The sequence below is a fragment of the Anolis sagrei genome, chromosome 6 (assembly GCF_037176765.1).
Source record: "Anolis sagrei isolate rAnoSag1 chromosome 6, rAnoSag1.mat, whole genome shotgun sequence".
Lineage (NCBI taxonomy): Eukaryota > Metazoa > Chordata > Lepidosauria > Squamata > Dactyloidae > Anolis > Anolis sagrei.
Genome location: NC_090026.1, coordinates 19,772,108 through 19,797,341, shown reverse-complemented (window position 1 = coordinate 19,797,341; position 25,234 = coordinate 19,772,108). Strand labels below are relative to the sequence as shown.

The 25,234-nt window shown below is 44.5% G+C and overlaps 1 protein-coding gene across 1 annotated transcript in view; it reads left to right on the top strand.

Annotated features, from left to right (window-relative positions):
• Positions 1-1,496: 1,496 nt before the first annotated feature.
• CACNG7 (calcium voltage-gated channel auxiliary subunit gamma 7) overlaps positions 1,497-25,234 on the top strand; it is a 60,151-nt gene continuing 36,413 nt past the window's right edge. Inside the window, exon 1 of the mRNA XM_060780420.2 lies at positions 1,497-2,879. The gene's annotated coding sequence lies outside the window, so the exon portion shown is untranslated. The remainder of the gene's footprint in view (positions 2,880-25,234) is intronic.

Below are 25,234 nucleotides of genomic sequence, written 5' to 3'. Positions count from 1 at the left end.
TTTTGTTCATTTTCATGGTTTCCTCCTTTCTGTGGAAATTGTCCACATGCTTGTGGATTTCAGTCCAATATATGGTGAGTATTAGATGCATTCACTGCTTCTTGGAGTTCATTGGGATCTCCTTCATTCTCTGGAGGGTTTACAACAGAGACTGGAGGGCTGCGTTGCCATCTGTCGAGATTGCTTCGATTGTGCTTTCCTCCCTGGCAAGGGGTTGGGCTGGATGGCCCTTGGGAGTCTATGATAGTGACACCATGAATTGCCTGTAGGAAAAGTCAGTGCCCTATGGTGGGTATAAGATGCATCCACTGCTTCCTTGGAGTCCAGTGGGATCTCCTTCCTTCTCTGGAGGTTTTGCAACTGGGTCTGGAGGGCTGCGAGGCCATCTGCTGGGAGTGCTTTGATGGTGCCTTCCTCCCTGGCATGGGCTTGGGGTTTGTAATTTAATGAGGCTGTTAAAGTTTCCTCCGTAAACTACAAACCCCAGAATTCTGCAGGAGGCAGCAACCGGATTTCAAGTGGATTCATTCTCTAGTGTGATGAGGTCATATATATGGTGGGCATTAGATGCACACTGCTTCCTTCTTTTGCAACAGAGACTGGAGGGCTGCGTGGCCATCTGTCGGGAGTGCTTCGATGGTGCCTTCCTCTCTGGCAAGGGGTTGGGCTGGATGGCGTTTGGGAGTCCATGGCAGTGGCACCATGAATAGACTGCAGGAAAAGTCAGTGCCTGAACCTGGAGAAATATACTTATGGTGGGCATTAGATGCATCCACTGTTTCCTTGGAGTCCAGTAGGATCTCCTTCCTTCTCTGGAGGTTTTGCAACAGAGATTAGCGGGCTTCCTTGGAGTCCAGTGGGATCTCCTTCCTTCTCTGGAGGTTTTGCAACTGGGTCTGGAGGGCTGCGAGGCCATCTGTCGGGAGTGCTTCGATGGTGCCTGGCAAGGGGTTGGGCTGGATGGCCTTTAGGAGTCCATGGCAGTGACACCATGAAATTGCCTGTAGGAAAAGTCAGTGCCCTATGGTGGGCATTAGATGCATCCACTGTTTCCTTGGTGTCCAGTAGGATCTCGTTCCTTCTCTGGTGTTTCTGCCACAGAGACTGGAGGGTTGCGTGGCATCTGTGGGGAGTGCTTTGATGGTGACTTCCTCCCTAGCAAGGGGTTGGGCTGGATGGCCCTTGGGAGTCCATGGCAGTGATCATGAATTTCCTGCAGGAAAAGTCAGTGCCTGAACCTGGAGTAATATATGTATGGTGGGCATTAGATACATCCACTGCTTTCCTGGGAGTCCAGTGGAATCTCCTTCTTTTTCTGGAGGTTTTGTAACAGAGACTAGAGGGCTGCGTGGCCATTTGTCGGGAGTGCTTCGATTGTGCCTCTCTCCCCGGCAAGGGGTTGGGCTGGATGGCTCGCAGGGTCTCTCTCTCCCAAGCCTGTGATTCTCTGCTTCGCGCACACACAGAGAGAGGACTCTCCCTTCTCCTGCTGCTGGCCCTTTAAGAGTGGTCCCTCTGACATCACGGCCAGCTGCAGGGAGCCGGACTTGCTGGTGGCGGCTCGGGCTCTGGCTTCCCTGCTGCTGGGCGATTGTGAATCCTCCCCGGTTCCCAACCTTAGCGGATCCCGTGATCGAGCGGGATCTGGGAGCCGCGGGGGCGCCCTTTGCCTGCCTCATCCTCCCCTCTTGCTTGTGTGTACGCTCGAATCTCCCCGCTGTGCGTGAGAGAGAGAAAGAGAGAGAGAGGGAACGCGAAAAAGAGCGAAAGGAAAGCAAGAAGTGGAGGGAGGAGGAGGAGGAGGAGGGCAAGAGCGAGAGGCTGCCCACCCGCTTGGGGTCTGACTGCGGCAGGAAGAGGACTCTCTCGGTAGCCGCCGAGAGAAGGGAGCCGCATCCCTTCTCTCTTTCTTTCTTTCTCTCTCTCTCTCTCCCTTTGTCCATCCCTCCATCATCATATCCCCACCCCCTTCCCTTCTTGTCTCCTGCAGCTCAGGGCATATTTCTCCTACTGCGTTTGGAGAAAGGAAAGAAACATTCCTCCTTTTTGGGATCTTGCCCTTCTTTCTCCCTCTCCTGAAGCCTTCTCTTCGCCTTTCTCCCCATCCTTTTGTGCTTCCTTTGGGGGACAGCCCCCTCCCCTTTTCCAGGCATCTCCCCCAGTTTCTGTTTCCTCCCTCCATCTCTCTCTTCCTTCCTCCTCTCCCTCCTCCTCCTCCTCCGCGTCTGCTGCATCCTCTCCTCCCTTTGCTTCCCTCTTCTTCCCCCTCCTGCACTCGTCTTCCGCCCTCTCTGCTCCATTCTCTCCCTTTCCCTGCCTCTCTTCTTCCCCGTTCTCCTTCCTCTGTTTCTCTGCGGCTGTAGCATCCCTCCGTCCTGACTCCTGACGCGCTCTGTTATTCTCTCCCTCGCCTCTTCTGCTGCATCCCTCTGCTGGCTCCCTTTTTCATTCTGTCATTCCCCCCCTCTCCCTCCCTCCCTCTTTTTCCTCGCTTGCTGCATTCTTTCCGCTGGTGCCCGGTTCGATATTTGCCACCCCATCGCCCTCCCCGACCCGGCCTCAGCCTCTGCTGCATCCCTTCCCTTCCCTCCCCTTCCCTCCCCCTTTCCCTCCAGAGAGAGAACACTGCACCCTTTCTCTCCTCCCTACTCTTCTGGAGGGAACCAAACTTCTGGATGGGGCCTTCTGGGTGCTCTTTGGGGGTAGAGTAGCCCCTCCTTGGCCCTGAAAGAGAGTGGCCCCTGAGCCCGCCTGCCTTGCTCCAGCCCTCCCCTTGGAAGTCCCCTTGGAAGTCCCCCAAAAAGGAGCAGGAAAGCAATGCAGGTGCGGTGGAAGAGCAAGGAACTCCGAGCCCCAGTGGGATTCTAACTAACCGCAAGGTGAGAGGTCCACTTTTCCTCATCCCTGGCTCTCCTTTGACATTCTGGTTCTGAAAAGCCTTCTCTCTGGGATGCTGCATGCCTATGTTCCAGAGGCATTCTCTCCTGATGTTTCACCCACATCTAGGACAGGCATCCTCAGAGGTTGTGAGGTCTATTGGAAGCTACCAAGGGAGGCTTATGTATCTGTGGAATAATGTCCAGGGTGGGAGAAAGAACTCTTTTCTGTTGGAGAAAAGTGTGAATGTTGCAATTGTCCATTTTCTAGAAGCATTCTCTCCTGAGGTTTCACCCACATCTAGGGTAGGCATCCTCAGAGGTTGTGAGGTCTAGTAGACACTGGGCTAGGGAGGTTTATGTATCTGTGGACCTGATGTTTCACCTGCATCTATGTCAGGAATCCTCAGAGGTTGAAGGGTCTGTTGGACACTAGGCAAGATAAGGTTTATGTATCAGTGGAATAATGTCCAGGGTGGGAGAAAGAACTCTTTTCTGTTGGAGGAAAGTGTTAATGTTGCAATTGGCCATGTTCCAGAGGCATTCTTTCCTGACGTTTCGCCCACATCTACAGCAGACATCCTCAGAGGTTGTGTGGTCTATTGGACACTAGCAAGGAAGGTTTATGTATCTGTGGAATGTCCAGGGTGGAAGAATGAACTCTTCTCCCTTTGAGGCAAGTGTGAATGTTGCAATTACTCATGTTCTGGAGGCATTCTCTCCTGATGTTTCACCCACATCTAGGACAGGCATCCTCAGAGGTTGGAGGGTCTGTTGGACACAAGCAAGATAAGGTTTATGTATCTGTGGAATAATGTCCAGGGTGAGATAAAAAACTCTTGGCTGTTGGAGGAAAGTGTGAATGTTGCAATTGGCTATGTTCCAGAGGCATTCTCTCCTGATGTTTTGCCCACATCTATGGCAGACAGCCTCAGAGGTTGTGAGGTCTATTGGATGCTAGCAAGGGAGGATTATGTATCTGTGGAATAATGTCCACGGTGGGAGAAGGAACTCTTGTCTGTTAGAGGCAAGTATGAATTTTGCAGTTAGCCATGTTCTGGAAGTTGTGAGGTCTGTTGGACACCAGGCAAGTGAGGTTTATATATCCATGGAATAATGTCCAGGATGGGAGAAAGAACTCTCTGTTGACAAGGTCCTGTCTCTTCTGTGTGGATCTCTCTCTCTGTCCATCTGCATTGGAGACCCAAAATGTTCCCAAACCTACCAGGAGTTTGGAGAGGAGGCAAGCTTCAGAGTTACACAGAACTCTTCTTTTGGGCCAAACCTTGTCAGACAGAGTGTTTGCCTTTTCTAGTCCTGAAGAAGACAACCATACTAGTTATTTTACTGTTGTGGAGTGGAGAAGGGATCCATTTACCTGTAGTATGGGTTGCTGTGAGTTTTCCATGCTGTATGGCCATGTTCCAGAAGCATTATCTCCCGACGTTTTGCCTGCATCTATGGCAGGCATCCTCAGAGGTTGTGAGGATGCCTGCCATAGATGCAGGCGAAACGTCGGGAGATAATGCTTCTGGAACATGGCCATACAGCCTGGAAAACTCGCAAGAGCCCAGTGATTCTGGCCATGAAAACCTTCAACAATAGATCTGTGATATGTTTGCTTGAACAACTTTGGCCTGCGTGTCAGCTGGTGGCCTTTGGAGTGAAATTGTGTAGTACTTCTGTGTGTTGCAGAGGTGTGTTCAGTCTGCTGTTCTGTGACTGGTGCCTTAGATACATTCCTTTAGGTTCTCTTTCAAGGAGTCCGGGTTTTGCTGAGTGCAGAAATGTCATCTTGGCTTTGTGCTCTGATTCCTTTTGCGAGAGCAAGCCAGTCATGTCTTTCCCCCTGCAAACTCTACTAGGGAACAATGAAGGCTTGCAGGATGTCATTTCTATTGACAGAATTGGCCCTCCGCCCCAAAAGTGTGGGGTAACTTTCTCTCCTAGAAGGACAAAGGCAGTGCATTGCTATGCGAGGTGCTGAATGACAGCTTCTATAAGTCTCTGTGTGTGCATAAGATTCCTATTACAGTGAATAATAGTAACTAATGCATGTGTTACTTCTTTGCAAATTTCTGGCTTTAGCATGGGTGTGTTTATATATGTGCATACACATGTATGTGTGTGTGAGAGATTCAGAGCGGACTGTATGTCACTTCCTTCACAATATTGTTTTTTCTTGTGCTTTAATGCCTGTCAACACTTCCCCTATCTCGCGTAAAAAGTGTATAGAATGTGATGTCTTGCCATACGAACAGATTTGTCGAATGCCGTTCCTGCGTCCTGTTTAGGTCGGCGTTGCACATTGTATGCATTGTGGTATGACAGTGTGTGCAGGAGGGGGCACCGCCGTAGCATGTCAGTCCCTTTAGCACCTTTCTCTGTGGACTTCATTAGTAAGCAGCAGAGCTGTGTGTTGTGATCTGAAAGAGCGCCCTGCGTATCAGAATCATTTCTTCTAACGCTTTGGTCCCCTTCCTTTTGCCCATCTCTGGCATTGCGCTAGGATGTGATGATGGTTTTAATTGCCCGCAATACAGGATCCAGGATGGGAGAAGATGGTGCCTTTTTAACACCTTTCCCTGGGGGTGTTGCATTATTGCATTACAGTGTGGTGCATCTCTTTATGAGGTGTGTAATATGTGTGTGTATGTATGAGAAAGGGAGATGATGTTCTTCAGCTCTTTTAACATCGCTCTTCCAGAATTCTTTGTACCCAGAGTACATGTAACTCGCTCTATCTGTCTGGCTTCCTGTGGTTTTGTATGCCGTTTCTCTTCGCTCCTGCTCCGCTACCTTGCAATCTGCACATTGTGTGTGTACAATTCCATATGGTGCCATCAGTGCATATATTTTATGCTTTCCCTCCATTCCTAGCCCTTTTTAGGTATACTCTGTGTGTGTATTTGTATGTCTTTGTGCAAAAGAGAGAAGAGAGAAAGATTTATGGGCTCCCTTGAAGCAGCCTTTTCCAACCCAGTGCCCTCCAGAAGTGTTGGGAGTGATGGGAGATGTACACTACCTTGCATCTGCACATTGTGTGTGTGTACGATTCCATATGGTGCCATCAGTGGATATATTTTATGCTTTCTCTCCATTCCTAGCCCTTTTTTGTGTATACTCTGTGTGTGTATTTGTGTATATCTGATCTGAAAGAGAGAGATTTATGGGTTTCCTTGAAGCCACCTTTTCAAACCCAGTGCCCTCCAGAAGTGTTGGGAGTGATGGGAGATGTACGCTACGTTGCATCTGCACATTGTGTGTGTGTACGATTCCATATGGTGCCATCAGTGGATATATTTTATGCTTTCTCTCCATTCCTAGCCCTTTTTTGTGTATACTCTGTGTGTGTATTTGTGTATGTCTGATCTGAAAGAGAGATATTTATGGGCTTTCTTGAAGCCACCTTTTCAAACCTAGTGCCCTCCAGAAGTGTTGGGAGTGATGGGAGATGTAGTCTGACATGTCTAGTGGGCGCAAGGTTGGAGAAAAATATGTGTTAATATGTCCTGTTAGTTTCAATGATGCCTAAAAACAAGGCTGTTGTTGCTGTGCTTAAGGACTTACATGTGTATGCAGTGCATACACATCCTTGATGTTTTGGTGAATTCAGTCCTTTCCTATTTCTCATCCATTCTCAGTGGATTGTCCTCTGTGAGAGTACCTTTTGTGTATGTAAGTGAATTCCATAACACTACTGGATATTTGGATTCTCAACACAAGTGTATGCGCGCATACATGTGTGTGCTCCATGCTGGCACGCAAGTATATTTTTGGAATGATTTTTTTTGTTTATGTCCAGGATGACATTATTATTGCTTGTTTTGCTCCCTTAAAAATCCTTATGTCCAGGAGCCATTTCCAAACTAGCCTCGCTTTGTGTTCTCTCCCTGCTTGTGCGCATCTATCTGGAGGACAGAAGGGAAGGTCTTAAGTGGGAAATAGATTTGCATATACAGTGGACACCTTCTCTCTCTCTCCCCCCCCCCCCACACCCCCACATCTGCTGCCACCTCGCTGCCACACAATAGCCTTTAATGTGATCCCAGATGGTGATGTTGCGGTGAGATTGTATTCCCCGCCACAAATGAATATGGTACAGTGATTGCTGGAGGGAGGGTGTGCAGTTACTGTGCAATTGGAACTGAGGGGGGGGGGGGCAGGCGGGAGGGGGCAGAGACTTGGGCTAGATCTGGCCTGAGCATTGTGCTAATGGGTGAAAGTTAATTTAGCATATGGGTCCAATAGCTGCAGAAGGGTCATGTCCTAGGATGTATGTTGCATCTGTGCTATTTTTGTTACCTCCCTCTTTCTGTGTGAGTGAGACAGACAGAGAAAGAGAGCAACATTGATACAGTCACAACGCTGAGCTGTGGGGCTGAGCATGAAGAAACCATGGTGATGGTGGTAGTGGAATAGTAATTCTTCCATTCCCTTTAATGGTACACTATGTATATATATGTATATGTCTTCAAGCCTCTTGTTTGTTTTAGGTAAGGAATACTTAGAGGTGGTTTTTTTCGTTCCTCGCCTGAAATATAGGATTCATTGGCAGTCTCCCATCCAGATACTAACCAGGGCTGACCCTGCTTAGTTTCAAACACATATAGTGACCCCTTGGATTTCATTGGATTTTCCTAGACAAGGAATACTCAAAGATGGTTTTGCTAGTTTCTCTTCTGAAATAGAGCCTACAGCACCTGGGATTCAATGGCAGTTTACCATCCAGATACTAACCAGGGCTGACCCTGCTTAGTTTCCAAGACTTAGAATGACCCCTTTAATTTCATAGGATTTTCTTAGACAAGGAATATTCAAAGATGGTTTTGCTAGTTTCTCTTCTGAAATAGAGCATACAGTACCTGGAATTCATTGGCGCTCTCCCATCCAGATACTAACCAGGGCCGACCCTGCTTAGTATTAGGCATTGAGTGTGGAAACACCCCCCTCCCCTTATGATTTGGATTTGGGGAAGGTAAACTAGTATATGGGAGATCACTAGATCAAATTTTGCTTCCTTCCGCCAACCATAACACACATTGGTTGACCTCTCTTATTAGATTCTCTAAGCCTGTCCTACTTCACAATGTTATTGTGGAAGCGAAATGTAGTAGACAAGATAGTGAGTTCCACCCTGAGTTCCCTGGATGGAAAGGTGAGATTAAGATATAAATGAATAAAAGTGGTTACCTTGGCAGCCTTTTTCATAGAATCATAAAGTTGAAAGAGACCTCATGGGCCATCTAGTCCAACCCCCTGCTAAGATGCAGGAAAATCGCATTCAAAGCACCCTTGAGAGTTGGCCATCCAGCCTCTGTTTAAAAGTCTCCAAAGGAGGAGCCTCCACCACACTCCAGGGCAGAGAGTTCCACTGCTGAACAGCTCTCACAGCCAGGATATTCTTCCTAATGTTCAAGTGGAATCTCCTTTCCTGTCGTTTGAAGCCATTGTTCCACGTCCTAGTCTCCAGAGCAGCAGAAAAGAAGCCTGCTCCTTCCTCCCTATGGCTTCCCCTCATATATTAATATGTGGCCATCATGTCTCCTCTCAGGCTTCTCTTCTACAACCTTCTCTCAGCCTTCTCTGTTATCACCGGAGTCCTGGGATTCTCCCTCCTATTTGGGAGGAGTTACAAAATATATTTTATCAGCTCTATCGGCAAACATTTGGTTTCCCTTGAAATACATTAGAATTGCTTTTAACAACCTAGTGCTCTCCAGACACATTGGACTACAGCTCCCATAATTCCCAACCCAGTTGCCATCTTGGCTGGAAATGATGGTAGCTCAACTCTGGCACATCCAAGAGCACTGCTGAATTTGGGAAAGCCATCAGAGAAGTTTCTCATGAAAAGAAATCTACGTATTCATTTTGGATGTTGCTTTCATGACATTTCTTTCTAAATTTCTATATAACTCATCTAAGGATCCTTCCAGACAGGCCCTATATCCCAGGATCCAATCACAGGTTTTCTGTTTATCCCATATTATCTGGCAGCGTGGACTCATATAATCCAGTTTAAAGCAGAAAAACTGGGATCAGATCCTGGGATATAGGGCCTGTCTAGAAGGGGTCCTAAGACATCACAGTTCAGTCAGCTCCCCAAAGAAGAGTGACTATATGGGCTTATCCTATTTTATAACAGCACACAGGTAAAGGAGATACACTTGGGAAAATAAAGCCCTTTTTTACTAGTACGGTCATTATTTCATGCTTATTTAATCATTCAGTGAGCTCAAACCAGTGGAAAATGTTCTATGTTGGAGCTGGAAAAGATATGACCCCCTGATATTTCTGGACTGTCGTATCTATCTTCCTTTCCTTTGGGCGATAATGGTTAGGGGAAATGGGAGCTGCAGTCCAACCATAATTGAGGAAAGCATATTCCTCACTCCTCACTCCTATATATGTTGTTGTTTTGTGTCTTATCTCCAACTTAAGGCAGTTCTTCAGGTCTGCCATTGCCTTCTTCTAAGGCTGACAGAGTATGACTTGTGGAAGGACATCCAGGGAGTATCCAAGGTTAAGTGCAGGTTTGAACTCTGGTGTCTCAATGTCCCTGTTCAGCACTTAAACCACATCATCGCCATCTTCTATATGACCTCCTTGGTGTTGATTTCCTAACCCTGTAAACTGGTTATCTTGAATGAGCCAACTAACCCAATGGGAGCTTTTCCTGCCATGGACCTAAATAGTGGCAAAAGCTTCCTGTGGTCTAGGCTTTTATGAAGTGCATGGGAGAAAATGAATGACATGTTATTTGTTCAAAACCCTAGAGTTGTAGAGGACACCTTCTCTAGCCTCAAACACCCAGAGAGACATAGGAAACTATGTATTGTCAAAGGCTGTAGAACAGGGGTCCTCAAACGTTTTAAACAGAGGGCCAGGTCACAGTCCCTCAAACTGTTGGAGGGCCGGATTATAATTTGAAAAAAAATGAATGAATTTCTATTAACACTGCACATATCTTATTTGTGGTGCAAAAAACACTTAAAAACAATAAAATAATTAAAATGAATAACAATTTTAACAAATATAAACTTATTAGTATTTCAATGGGAAGCCTGGGCCTACTTTTGGATGATGAGAGAGGATTATTGTTGTTGTTGTGTGCTTTCAAGTCATTTCAGAATTAGGTTGGCCCCGAGTGAAGGCCAGGTAAATTACCTTGGAGGGCCGCATCCAGCCCCCCGGCCTTAGTTTGAGGACCCCTGCTGTAGAAGATAGGAAACTATCTTCTGCAGTTTGGATATGTTCATTTTTAAAAAAACTGTAACTCTCAGACTACTATGGCCAACACTGCAGCAAACTGTCCTAGCAGCATCATGGTCCATAAAGATAACTTTTCCAAGCTCTCCTACCAATCTAGGGAATTAGCCTATCTACCCTAACCTGATTGACAGTGACTCCCAGTAGATGTCCTTTAATACTCTTCAACCATCCCTTTAGACCAAGCGATACGGTTAAAAGAAAAATCAAGTGACTTAAGGTACCTTCTGCCCTTCCAAAACATGCAAACAGAACATGGATCTGACTGGAGCCTCTGGTTGGTATTACCAGGCATAATAGCTGTTCTGGGGCAGTCACTTGATCATAGAAGTAGACTGACTTGTGAATTGCTGCTGTAGTTCTCAGCATTTGACTCTCTAGATCAGTGGTTCCCAACCCTTTTTTGACCAGGGACCACTTGGACCAGGGACCACTCTCCAACATTAGTACCAAAAGGGTTACAAATCAGTTTTTGGTCAACTTTAGATTCAGTTTGGTTATTGGGGGTACTGATTCAGCAAATTTCATTGGATAGGCCACATCAGCTCTAGTTTCTGATACAGAACATATGCCATCCAGGAGTCACCATCTGCTCACCCACAGAAAACCATATTTAATAATCTAGAACTCATATGGTAGTAGTAATCTTTCATGGTTAGTCAGCTTCTCCCCTCCCGACATCTCTGTTTCCTCGACACTATAAGAGGGTTTCACAAGACCAGTCGCTCTCGTTGCTATCTGGTTTCGAGGCAACAGTGTAGTAATGGTGAGGCCATGAACCATATTTTTGTTCTTGTGGACCACTGATGGTCCACAGACCACAAGTCGGAAGCCACTGCTCTAGAAGTTTTGAATGTCATAGAAGCAGAGAGTTGGAAGGGATGCTCGTGTTGCTGTTGATTATGATCATCATTATCCTTATTTAAAGTGTGCCTTTCTTTCCAAACATTGGAACTCAAGGCAGTTTACAAATCAAACCAAACACAATTACAAATGCAGTACGAAGACTCAGCATTAAAATGTAAATTGAATTGTCAATAGAATCACATTAAAAACCATTTGAAATATACAGTCAAAGCAATAAAAGCAATTTTAGCAGGGTGGTCTAGCCCAGCTTCTACTACTACAGGAAACCATTGCTAAACACCTCTGATTGGTGGCCATCTGATCTCTACTTAAAAGTCAATTGCCTTCCAGGATAGTCTCTTCTTCCAATGTTCTGCCCTGGTTTAGTTGGAATCTTCTTCCTGGTTATTTATTCCATTTGTTTAGGTCCTATGCCCTGGAGCAGCAGAAGGCAAGCTCACTCCATCTTCCACATGATGACCCTTTAAACATGTATGCTAGTTTTCTCTTCTCTGGAATATTTCTACGTAATTCTCTTACAAGACACTACTGTCCAGAGAAGGTCTGACCAAAGCAGAATAGACTGTTACTGTTACAGTAGAGTCTTGCTTATCCAACATAAATAGGCCAGTAGAACATTGGATAAGCGAAAATGTTGGATAATAAGGAGGAATTAAGAAAAAGCCTATTAAACATCAAGTTACGTAAAGATTTTACAAATTAAGCACCAAAACAGCAAATTGACAGAAAAAGCAGTTCAATACACAGCAACGTTATGTAGTAATTACTGTATTTACAAATTTAGCACCAAAACATCGCAATGTATTGAAACAGCTGTGGATCCGGGCGGAAGGCAGACTGCATCGATAATATACAAAGTTGGATGAGCGAAGGGTGGATAAGCGAGGCTCTACTCTATATTTTGGCAATATGTTGCCTAGAATTGCATTGGCTTGTTCTGCTACTGCATCACACTGTTGGCTCTTACTTAAGTTATGGTCTATTTAAATTCCTAGATCCTTTTCACATACATTACTTTTCATCCAAATGCCACCAAGCTTTTGGATTAAGCTTTTGCTCAGTTGTAAAACCTCAATTTAGGCATAGGGCTCCAACCTGTTAGGATCATCTCATAGGTAAAAGTAAAGGTTTTCCCCTGACATTAAGTTGTGTCCGACTCTGGGGGTTGGTGCTCATCTCCATTTCTAAGCCGAAGAGCTGGCGTTGTCCATAGACACCTCCAAGGTCATGTGGCTGGCATGACTGCATGGAGCACCATTACCTTCCCACCGGAGCGGTACCTATTGATCTACTCACATTTGCATGTTTTCAAACTGCTAGGTTGGCAGAAGCTGGGGCTGACAGCGGAAGCTCACGCCGCTCCCCGGATTCAAACCCGGATCATCTCATACTTTCCACCCTTTCACAGATGAAAACAGGAAAGAGCCAACCAACATGGAAGTGTGGCCAAGATGGCAAAAATGATGGATGAGGAAAAATAGACAAACTAAAAGGGTCTGCAGCAGTTTGCTTCTGCTAAGTCTACTGGGAAGGGCATGATTCTATCCAATTTTCTCCTCTCTCCCCCTATCATTTCCCTACAAACTCCTTTAATAGGTAGGCAAATTATTTTGCCTAGAAGGGGGAAAGTAGGAGAGAGAAACTGAGATGACTGAAAAGAGTAGGGCAACTGATAATAATTAATTACACCTGTCCCTGCAAATGGTTGAAAGGCATGTCATCTTTAAACCTGTTTCTGCTTTCTAAGCTATTCATTTTGCCTCCTAGTTTGGTATCCCAATCTCACTCATCCAACCTTCATTCATCCAATGTTCTGTATTATCCAACGCAGTCTGCCTTCTGCCCAGATCCACAGCTGTTTCAATACATTGTGATGTTTTGGTGCTAAATTTGTAAATACAGTAATTACTACATAACATTACTGTGTACTGAACTGCTTTTTCTGTTGATTTGTTGTAAAACATGATGTTTTGGTCCTTAATTTGTAAAGTCATAACGTAATTTGATGTTTAATAGGCTTTTCCTTAATCTTTCCTTATTATCCAACATTCTGCCAGCCTGTTTCTGTTTGATCAGTGAGACTCTACTGTATGTGCCAATTTGATGATGCTGTCTATATTCCTCCATCAAAATACTTCATGAAGACGTTGAACCACACTAGGCCAGGGTTGATCCCTAAAGCATCCCATTTGTCACTTGAATGATAAAGAGCAATGTTTGGTTTCAATCCATCCACCATGGTGGCATAATGGGTTAAACCCTTGTGTCAGCTGAACTGCTAATCTGAAGGTTGGGGGTTCGAATCCGCAAGATGGGGGTGAGCTCCCATATGTCAGCTCCAGCTTCTCATGCTGGGACATGAAAGAAGCCTCCCACATCCAGGTGTCCCTTGGGCAACGTCTCTGCAAATGGCCAATTTTCTCACACCAGAAGCAACTTGCAGTTTCTCAAATCCACGTAATAGTAGTATCATTTTGTCCACATTTTACCAGCATGTCTATTAGAATATAAGAGTGGACCTTACCAAAGGCTTTACTGAAGTCAATATATATAACTCCTAAGAGGCATCTACACTGTAAAATCAATGCAGTTTGGCACCACTTTAACTGCCATGGCTCAACGTGAGCTGTGGTTTTACAAGGTCTTTGGACTTCTCTACCCTCCCAAAGTTCAACTCCTAGAGTTCCATAACATCAAAGCATGGCAGTTAAAGTGGTGTCAAACTGCATTAAGACTACAGTGTAGATGTACTCCTATTCAATATGACTTGAAAGTGAGGAATTCTGCAAAATGAAGTTAAGAGGCTCTGCTGCAGCGATGAAAATGAGTTACTTGTACTTCAGAATGTGTGGAATCTGTCTATAGTCACAGTGGATGCACTGCATGACAAAACTATGCTTTTGCATGCGCCATCTTTATGAATGGTGATGCAGGTACAACAGAGAGCATTCTATCAGTCCCAGTTTAAGTGAACATCTTTTTCATGGAATCTGTAATATTTTAATGTGGGTAATTAATTCATCAGTGAGAGCAGAAGGTCACTACATTTAATCTTTCCAATCCTAGCAATTGTGCAACAAATACCATACACACACTGTTCGGGAAATTGTTCATTCATCAAACCAGACCTCAGAGGAAAACTAGTCCATCTTTGTCAACACCTGTGTAAACATACTCTCTTGTAAATATGTACATATCTTTCCCCTCTCTTGAGCACCCATCGGAGGGAAGGCTGGAAATCATATAGTCCAACCCATCTCTATCTGCTGTCCTGCAAATGTGTTGGACTACAAAACCTATCATTCTCATAGTTGAAATTAGAATAGGGTGGTGTTCTCTCTCTCTTTCACATACACACATTCCTACCTTGATAACACAAAATCCAAAGCTTTGATATCCTTTAGCAGAGGTGAGGATGAGAATCTTTCTTTATGTCAGGGCATCTCAAGCTATCTGATATGAATGTCCAGCAATGCGCCAGGGACCATGTTTGTGCCCATTGACTACAATGTTTCCTAGAAACTTACAAGTGACCAACACCAATGGATTGGGTACTGGTAATAATAACAATAATACACTTTATTTATATTCCGCTTTATCTCCCTGGAGGGACTTGGAACGGATTACAGTAAACATATAAGGCAAGCATTCAGTGCCTTTTACACACAATGACATACAAGACAGACAACGGTAAAGGCCTTCTACTTTCTTCATCTCTGGTGTTTGGAGGAAATGCTTAACTTCGGCCATGGGGACCTGCTGTTGTTCCATTTTTCCATGCCAAGGAGCCTGTTGTCCATAGACATCTCCAACTGTGTTGCCGAAATGTCTGCATATCTGCATGGGGAACCCATTTACCTTCCTGCCTATTGATCTACTTGCATTGAATGCTTTCGAACTGATAGGTTGGCAGAAGCTAGAGCTGTCAGTCGGGAGCACACTCTAACTCACGGCTTCGAACTGCCAACCTTCCAGTCAACAGCTTTCCTGCAGCTAGCGGTTTAACCCACTGCGCTACCACTTATTCTGGGATGGTACTTGTCCATTGACTTGTACTTTGAGTAGCACTGATTTATATTGCACTTTTCCATCCCAAACTGGTACTCAATGTGATTTACAAACTGCTTTACTCCCTAAAAATGTCAGAATAATTTTTTTCCCCTGCAAATGTAAGTACAGCAAGGAGCCATTCTAGTCTCATCAAAGGCTTTAATGGCTGGAATCACTGGGTTGTTGTGAGTTTTCCAGGCTGTATGGCCATTTTCCAGAAGCATTCCCTCCTGACTTTTCACCTGCATCTGTGGCAGGTATCCTTAGAGGTTGTGAGACCTCTCAGTCTCTGAAGATGCCTGCCACAGATGCAGGCAAAATGTCAGGAGAGAATGCTTCTGGAATATGGCCAAACAGCCCAGAAAATGCAACACAACCAATTTTAGTCTCCTTAGGAAGGAATTTGGGGTAGCCACTGGGAAGCCCCTATCCAGGCATTGCTGCTAATGAGACCTGATAAAGTTGGGCATCTCCAGAGAATGTCATGGTCCAAGGAGGATGTCCAGCCTTAGTCAAGGGTTCTTTGATGAACAACAGAAAGATAAGTCTTTGGACCTCATCCAAGGGTATATCTATAGTCTACACTGTAGACTTCATGAAGTTTGACACCTCTTTAATGACAATAGCTTTACGTTATGGAATTCTTGGTTGCTGCTGTTTGTTTATTGAGGCACCAGCCCTCATTGGCAGAGCAGGCTGAAGACCATGTAAAATGACAACTCTGGTGATTCCATTCCATAACCATAGTAGTTTAAAATAGTGTCAAACTGTATTAAGTCTATAGTGTATATCAGGCATGGTCAAACTTCGGCTCTCCAGGTGTTTTGGATTTCAACTCTCACAATTCCTAACAGCCTACCGGCTGTTAGGAATTGTGAGAGTTGAAGTCCAAAACACCTGGAGGGCCGAAGTTTGACCATGCCTGGTGTAGATGCACCCTTAAACAGTAATTTTTTGAATTCCTGCTTCCAGTTTCCCAGCAAACAGCTCTCAGCTTTTGTGAACTCAAATGTTTGGGAGAAGGGAGTGGTGTCAAATAGGTACAGCTTGGAAGAAATATATATTCAGGGTGTGCTGATTGGGTAATTCTCGTTGCTTAAGCCAAAAAATTAATATTTTTACAAACCATGTTCTATCTATCTCATTAAACCTTGCTCTGTAGTGAGCATACCTCTAGCGAGCTTCTTTTGTTTGCTTTATCTATTCATCTGTTGTGCCTTTGTCTTAGCACTGCTTACAGGCATCCCTCCTCCCTCCTTCAACCCATTTCCCCATAAACCTATAATTTATTCCCTCCTGCGTTGTGTGCAAACATGTGCAGATCTGGCATACGAAGGGAAATGTGCGTGAATCGGCTGACCATATTGTGCCACCTTCTGTAACTGAAATGAAATCATCACAGATGGGAGAAATCAAATAAAGTTCCTCAAGTGAAGGATGATGCTTCATTGCCAAGGACTATAAACAAAGATTGTTATGGGCACATAGTAGAGAATACGGTTGAACATGGAGGAGCGGGGAGGAGATGCGTGAAGATTACAAAGAAAGGGTGAATAATATAACACAGCGTTTCTCATCCTGGGATCAGGACCCTGGAGAGGGGGTTGTAAGGGGGTTTCAGAGTGGTCACCAAAGACCATCAGAAAACACATATTTCTGATGGTCTTAGGAACCCCTTTGGCTGAGAAGACTGAAGATTGCTTCCCTTGTCCTTCTCTTCCTCTTTGGAAACAGACAGCGAATCCTCCCACCAAAAGCCCTCCTCTACAGTGATTGGCAGGTCTCTTGGCTGGCTTCTCAGCCTAGAGGAGGGCTTTTTCTGAGACTCCAAGTGGGGGAGAGGAGAGCAGGTGTGCTTGACGCATGGCAGCATGGTGCGCATGTGCGAGTGAGGGAGAGCGTGTGAGGCTGGAGGGAGGCTCGCACCAGCAAGTCCCTTCAGGGCATGTGGGTTCTGTGTGGGAAGTTTGGCCCAATTTTATCATTGGTGGGGTTCAGAATGATCTTTGATTGAAGGTGAACTATAAATCTCAGAAACTACAACTCCCAAATGTCAAGATATATTTTCCCCAAACTCCACCAGTGTTCACATTTGGGCATATTGAGTATTTGTGCCAAGTTTGGTCCAGATCATTGTTTGAGTCTCTGGATGTAGGTGAACTATTTATTTATTTATTTATTTATTTATTTGCAGCATTTATATTCCGCCCTTCTCACCTCGCAGGGGACTCAGGGCAGATTACAGTGTACACATATATGACAAACATTCAATGCCAATTTTGACATACAACATATACAGACATACACAGAGGCTATTTAACGTTTTCTGGCCATCAGCGGAGCTGTCGCTTTCATCGTCCATCTGCGACACTGATGAAGTACTTCCGCATTCCCTGCATACTTTTTTTGCTGGAGTGCTTTGCTGGAGTCCTTTTTATGGCCTCATAAATTAGTTAATTTTGCCTCCCCACACTTTAAGGTGGTACCTAATTTTCCTACTTGATAGATGCAACTGTCTTTCAGGTTGCAAAGGTCGACAACAGGCTACACAATTGGTTGGAAACCCACTCCAACCCAGGCTGGCTTCGAACTCATTACCTTTTGGTCAGAGTGATCTTAATGCAGCTGACACTCAGCCAGCTGCACCACAATCCCAACTCCCAAACTCAAGGTCAATGCCCACCAAACCCTTCCAGTATTTTCTGTCGGGCATGGGAGTTCCGTGTGCCAAGTTTGGTTCAATTTCATCGTTGGTGGAGTTCAGAATGCTTTTTTATTGTAGGTGAACAATAAATCCCAGTAACTACAACTCCCAAATGATAAAAATCATTTCCCCCCCCCCCCCCAACTCACCAGTATTCAAGTTTGGGTATTTGTGCCAAATTTGGTCCAGTGAATGAAAATACATCCTGCATATCAGACATTTACATTACGATTCATAACAGTAACAAAATGACAGTTATGAAGTAGCAACGAAAATAATGCTGTGGTTGGGGGTCACCACAACATAAGGAACTGTATTTAAAGGGCCGCGGCATTGGGAAGCTTGAGAAACACTGATATAACAGATCTGTTTCCTTAACAGAGTCCAAAATTCAGTCTCTCTTCTTCCCCCTTATCCTCCCCTCTCAGCATCCTCTTTTATAGCCCAAATAATTCTCCCCTATCCTCCAACACGCACACTTACACATGTATTCACAATTTAGGTCTTTTTCTTTTTCCGGGCCCTGTCTTCAGCACAGATGCAGTCGAGGAGGGCATAAATAGAAACCCCTGGAGACACAAGCAAGGAAAAGTGCTTGAAAATCTATTGTGAGTGAGTTGATGTTGGCCTCTGAAAGCACAAACATATCTTGGAGAAAACTGTAACTATGTGACCGAACAAATCAGGGCTCGATGGCACGGGAAGGGATGTGAGTGTGCGGCAGAGAGGAGAGTGGAGGAGAGATGGGTCAAGGGGAAGGTAGGATTTGAGATCGGAAAGGTCTACCTCCTTGGAGGAGAGAGGTTCGGTCGTGCGCTTGAGCAGCCGAGACCAACACACACATCCCACTCCAAGTGTCTCAATTTTCTCATGTGACTCCCATGTACTTGTCTTAAAATTGAGGACGTTTGGCAGCATCTTCATATTCTGTGCAAGCGAGAGGAATAAACAGGAGTGTAGCTATGGGAGGAGGGGAAGGTAAGGATGCTCTTCTCCAACTCCAAAGAAGAATTCTCTCTTGCCATTCAGTCCCCAAATGTCTAGCTTTGCAGTCATTTAAAACTTCAGTTGCACATTTAGAAATACAATTTTGTCATCAGAAGAAAAGGAACAAGCAATGTTATCCAAGGAATGTCATGAAGGAGGGCTCTTCATGCTACCTCTCTATTCTGCCTTGGTCCCACCACACCTGGAATACTGTGTCCAGTTCAGGGCACCACAATTGAAGGGAGATGTTGACAAGCTGGAACATGTCCAGAGGAGGGCGACTAAAACGATCAAAGGTCTGGAGAACACACCCTATGAGGAGTGGCTTCAAGAGCTGGGCATGTTTAGCCTGCAGAAGAGAAGGCTGAGAGGAGGTACGATAGCCATGTATGAATATGTGAGGGGAAATCTTAGGGAGGAAGGAGCAAGCTTGTTTTCTGCTGCCCTGGACTCTAGGATGCAGAACAATGGCTTTAAACTACAGGAAAGTAGATTCCACCTAAACATCAGGAAGACCCTCCTAATGGTGAGAGCTGTTCAACAGTGGAACTCTCTGCCTCGGAGTGTGGTGGAGGCTCCTTCTTTGGAGGCTTTAAAACAGCAGCAAGATGGCCATCTGTCAGGGGTGCTTTGAATGTGATTTTCCTGATTCTTGGCAGGGGGCTGGACTGGATGGCCCACAAGGTCTTCAACTCTATGATTCAATGAAATGAGCCCAGCAACTTTTGTACTGTCTTTCTTTCTGCAATACTAGAAATTTGGGGAAAATTCACTTGGGAGAGGGGAGAGTTTGTATTGATGGGACAGTCTATTTTGCCTCCTCCTTTAGCTACTGCTCTAGATTTTTTTTTTAATTAATTAGCAATAACTTCTTCCAGACCTGTATGGTAAAAGCTGCCCTGATGATTTTGTGGCCTCAGTTTTGAATATAGCCTCAACTAATGTAGACTTGTTGAAATAAATGGGATCAATATCCATGTCAAATTGGGATAGTTGGAGGGTATGACACAGATTTGCTTAAAATATGGCTAGCATCTAAAGAAAAGTATAATATGTGCCATTATACTCAGGGAAGCATGAAAATGACACGCGTGTCTGCTTTACTGTCCAGTGCAGACAGGCAACTTTAGGCTCTCTGTTTTCCCTTTTTAGCCTTTTTTCATGGGATCCCAAATTGCTTCTGAGGTAGTAGGCCTAAACACTGGCAGGCAAGTTGTTACTAATTTTGCCAAATTGCAAGTTCTTGTTTGTGTGTGTGTGTGTGGGGGGGGGGGGTTGTGTTTCATTCCCCATCCATTATCACTAACATAATTTAATATGAAGACCCAAACAAGCATGTGTTCAGTGTTGTTTAATGCTTACTCCCAAATTCATGTGCATTGGATCAATTGCAGGTAGCCTTTGCTATACCTGGGGGGTTGAATGACAATAAATGTCTTATATTTCTTAACACTTAGAATCATAGAATAAAAGGAGACCACACAGACCATCCAGTCCAAGTCTGTGTCATGCAGGAAAAGCACAATAATATTACCATTCAGCCTTTGTCTAAAAGCCTCCAAAGAAGGAGCTGCAAGGTAGAGAGTTCCAATGTTGAACAGCCCTCATGGTCAGGAAGTTCTTCCTAATGTTCAGATGGAATCTCCTTTCCTGTAACGTGATTGTTTAATAACAATCTGACTGATAATGTCCAAAGAGGCGCCACAAAGAGGCCTTGGTGTCCAGTTTTGTCGGATCCTTTCAGTTGGGTCTCAATCATCCATGCTCAATCATCCACCTCATTCAAAGGTTCATGGTTCCTCATCTTTAAACCACACATGGTATTAACAGTTCTCTGAGAAGATGTTCTGAGAGCTCCTCAGTTAGAGCTGCTTCTTCTGCAAATAAGGACATATGGCCATTGCACCCCACTAGAAAACTGACAGTATGAACCGAAGGCATGGGAGATATGACATTAGGATTGAGCAGTGGCTCCCAACCTTTTTTGGACCAGGGATCACTTTAACCAGGGGCCACTTTGACCAGGGACCACTTGACCAGGGACCACTTGGACGAGGCACCACTTTGACCAGAGACCACTTGACCAGGGACCATCCTCCAACATTAGTACCATAAGGGTTACAAATCAGTTTTTGGTCAACTTTAGATTCAGTTTGGTTATTTAGGGTGGTGATGCAGCAAATTGCATTGGACAGACCACATCAGCTCTAGTTCCTGTTACAGAATATATGCCATCTGATAGTTGCCATCTGCTTGCCCACAGAAAACCATATTTAATAAGCCTCGGCACTATAAGAAGGTTTTGTGAGACCAGTTGTTCTCGTTGCAATGGTATAGTAACAGTGAGGCCACGGACCATATTTTAGTTCTTGCAGACAACTGGTGGTCCACGTAACCACAGGTTGGAAAACATTGGGATAGAGGGAGGGATGTTTTGGTGCTAAACTGAGATCTCATTCCTTTCCAGTTCAGGAAAAAACCTCCATGCAAGAATATTCAGCCTAAGAATACATTCAAGATTGACTCTCAGCATCCACAGAAGTCTCTTACTTGCTCTCTGAGGATAGCCTTCTCACCCCGAAGGGGACTCAGTGTGGATCGCAATGCACACATACATGGCAAACTTTCAATGCCATTTTTAGATATACAAGACAGACAGCTAGAGGTATTTCAGCATTTTCCAACTTTTGTGCCTGGAGGTTATGTTCAATTCCAGCCACAGAGGGGTGCTGTCACTTCATCCCCTATGCTGCTGAGCCCTTTTGATCGTATTTCCCCCTTGTTCTTTGATTGCCACATTTTTATGGTGTCGCAAAATATCTCCCCACTTTAAATGGTGCTTAATTTCTCTATTCACAGCTCAGCTGTTTTCAAACTGCTTAGGTGGACAGTAAGATGGGCTTAACAGTTGGGTGCTCAATCTGACTTCGGTTTTGAACTTGCCACCTTCTGGTCGATAGTGATCTACTGCTGCTGGCAATTAACCAGGAGTGTTACAGCTGATCACATGACCTTGGAGGTGTCTATGGACAACACCGGCTCTTTGGCTTAGAAATGGAGGTAAGCACCACCCCCTAGAGTTGGACATGACGAGACTTAATGTCAGGAGAAACCTTTACCTTTACTAAACATTGGCAAACCAAGATTTGGTTGTTTTAATTCAGTCCATCTGAACTTAGAACTGCCCTCAAACATTTTTGCTGCCTGTGTGTTTCCCCATCTGTTTTCAATTGCAAAAGTTTGATATCCCAATGGTTGAACCTTACTGGAGACAGAACAGTACCCTCTACCACATTTGTGGGCAGCAGGGAGGTTTAGGGGATGCAAAGGAGAGCATGTCACATAGCACATCAAACCTCTCAATTTTACATCCCTCAGCCTCTATGCCTTGAAGAAACCACCTCACTTTGATAGGGCCAGCTTTGAATACTGGCCCCTCTCCCCTCTATAGCTCTTCCAGAGTATCCAGTCAGAGTATCCAATACCCACCCAAAATATTTTTAAGTCTCCCTTCTATTTGTGTATTTTGCTGCTGTTATACATTCATGATGTATAACAGCAGCAAAATACCCCTCTATTCTGCCTTGGTTAAACCACACTTTGAATATTGTGTCCAATTCTGGGCACCACAATTGAAGAGAGATATTGAGAAGCTGGAATGTGTCCAGAGGAGGGCGACTAAAATGATCAAGGGTCTGGAGAACAAGCCCTATGAAGAGCGGCTTAAAGAGCTGGACATGTTTAGCCTAAAGAAGAGAAGACTGAGAGGAGATATGATGTGAGAGGAAGTCACAGGGAGGAGGGAGCAAGCTTGTTTTCTGCTGCCCTGGAGACTAGGACACGGAACAATGGCTTCAAACTACAAGGAAGGAGATTCCATCTGAACATTAGGAAGAACTTCCTGACTTTGAGAGCCATTCAGCAGTGGAACTCTCTGCCCCGGAGTGTGGTGGAGGCTCCTTCTTTGGAAGCATTTAAACAGAGGCTGGATGGTAATCTGTCAGGGGTGCTTTGAATGCAATATTCCTGCTTCTAGGTAGGGGTTTGGACTGGATGGCCCATGAGGTCTCTTCCAACTCTATGATTCTATGATTCTGTGTTGGCAAGGGAGTCTGCCACACCGGAAAGGCATGCTAGGGGCTTTGTGAATCCGGGTGCTGTCAGGCTAAGCATGGTCATTTCTAGTGTGCTAGAATCACACCATTTTAATTTATCTAGAGCATTCAGATTCAACAATGGGCCTTATCTCTATACCTCTATACTGATCTTGGTCAATATGAGCCATTTATTTATGTAGAAGTTGACTAGTGGGAACAAACAATGAAAAAACATGATCTTTCAGTATTCATACTGATGAAGATTATGGATGCCTTCTTTGCCTTCCACCCTCCTTTTGAAAATCCTCATAAAATAATTTTAGGTACAGTGCCTTATATTGAGTCACAACATTGGTCTGACTACACTGACTGTCTGTCAGTGGCTCTCCAGAAGGGTTTCCTAGCCCTCTCCGGAAAGGGATTGAACCATTGGTACCTTGTACATTTACTATTGCACCTCCTGGTGGTACAATGGGTTAAACTGCTGAGCTGCTGAACCTGCTGACCGAAAGGTCAGTGGTTCAAATCCAGGGAGCAGGGTGAGCTCCCGCTGTTAGCCCAGCTCCTGCCAACCTAGCAGTCCGAAACATGCAAATGTGAGTAGATCAATAGTTACCACTTCTGCAGTCATGCTGGCCATGGACAGCACCAGCTCTTGGGTTAAGAAATGGAGATGAGCACCACCCCCAGAGACACAACTAGGCTTAATGTCAAGGGGAAACCTTTACCTTTACATTTACTATTAATTATTTGCATCCCTTTCTCACATTCATTTTGTGTATTACTAGGTTGATCTCAAGAGCCTCTCGGACTTTTATTTTGCTTGATGGGTCTGCATGTTTGTTTAGACCAGAGTAGTCAGGGCAGCTACCCGAATTTTCAGAACAGAACTAGGCAATTTATTTCTGTTAATCCTTTTGTTACTCTGGACTAGTGTTAAATTCCATTGGATTTTTACCTATGACTGACTATTCAGCAACTGATTCAATAATTTAATTTATTTATTTATTTACGGTATTTCTATCCCACCTTTCTCAGCCCGAAGGTGACTCAAGGCAGCTTACAAACTGGGAGCAATTTGAGTCCACAACAGTCATAAAATACAATTTAAAACATTTAGCACAACATTATAACAATCTATAAAAAAACATTAAAAACATATAATCACCAGTGTCTTCCTGTTAAACTCATTTTTCCAGTAGCATTGTCTAGCGTTCCATGTTCACTCTTTCATAGTTCCATGTTTATCTATTACACCACATTTCCAAAAGCTTGTTCAAAGAGCCAGTTCTTTACTTTTTTTGGAAAGTCCGGCAGGAGGGGGCCAGTCTAATATCCCTAGGGAGGGAGTTCCACAGCCTCAGGACAACCACTAAGAAGGCCCTGTCTCTCGTCCCCACTAGACATGCCTGTGAAGAAGGCAGGATTGAGAGCAGGGTCTCCCCAGATGATCTTAAGTTCCTAGATGGTACATAAGGAGAGATACGTTCAGACAGGTGAGCTGGCCTGGAACCATTCAGGGCCATTTCTACACTGGATACTAACTAGTATTATTCAGGACTTGGTCACTGGCTGAGGACCCATTTCCTAATAGGGATCCATCAATGATACTTGTTCTGTTATGGTCTGCTGGATGATAAAACATGTCACAATGGACATTTGGCTCCTTCTCTTTCTGAAGAATCTCTATAGGCTAGAAACTCCAAGAACTGTTTGCTAGACGATCAGCTGTGAATCTTACTTCATATCTGGCATAATTGGTCCTGGACCGTGTGGAGTTATAAGGAGAACTGAAAGATATCAGGTTGGGAGAAGGTGGAAGAGCTATAAGAAGAATTTTCAAATTGTATATCTCGGAACCTTAGGTTTCTTGATGGCACAATGGGGATTTCTTGCTCATTGAAAAGAAAAATGGGTTCCCTTGGAACTAGAAAGACCAGTATCCACTAACTGCAATGAAACACATAGAAGTTCAATGTATACACACAGATACAAATGTCAGTAAAACATAGGATTGTTACATTCACATTAAACAGAAAAAAATGTTCACGTGTGTGGAAATAGTTCTTGTGTCTTTACTACAGATGAGTAGACGCCAAAACCTTGCATAGTAGATGTCCTATTTCCTTTATTACATAAGAGTGGACTCCAACATTCACTCACAACCTGTTTCGACTCTCAGGAGTCTTCATTAATACACACATCTCCTGGGCAACGTCTTCGTAGACGGCTGATTCTCTCACTCCAGAAGCAACCAGAAGCAACTGGCAACATCAAGCTTGTATGTATGTATATGTATGTATATATACTCACTCACTTATCAAAAAAGCTCAATATTTGAGGCAAGTGGTTTATTAACAGTGCTCGTGAAAAGTGGATCC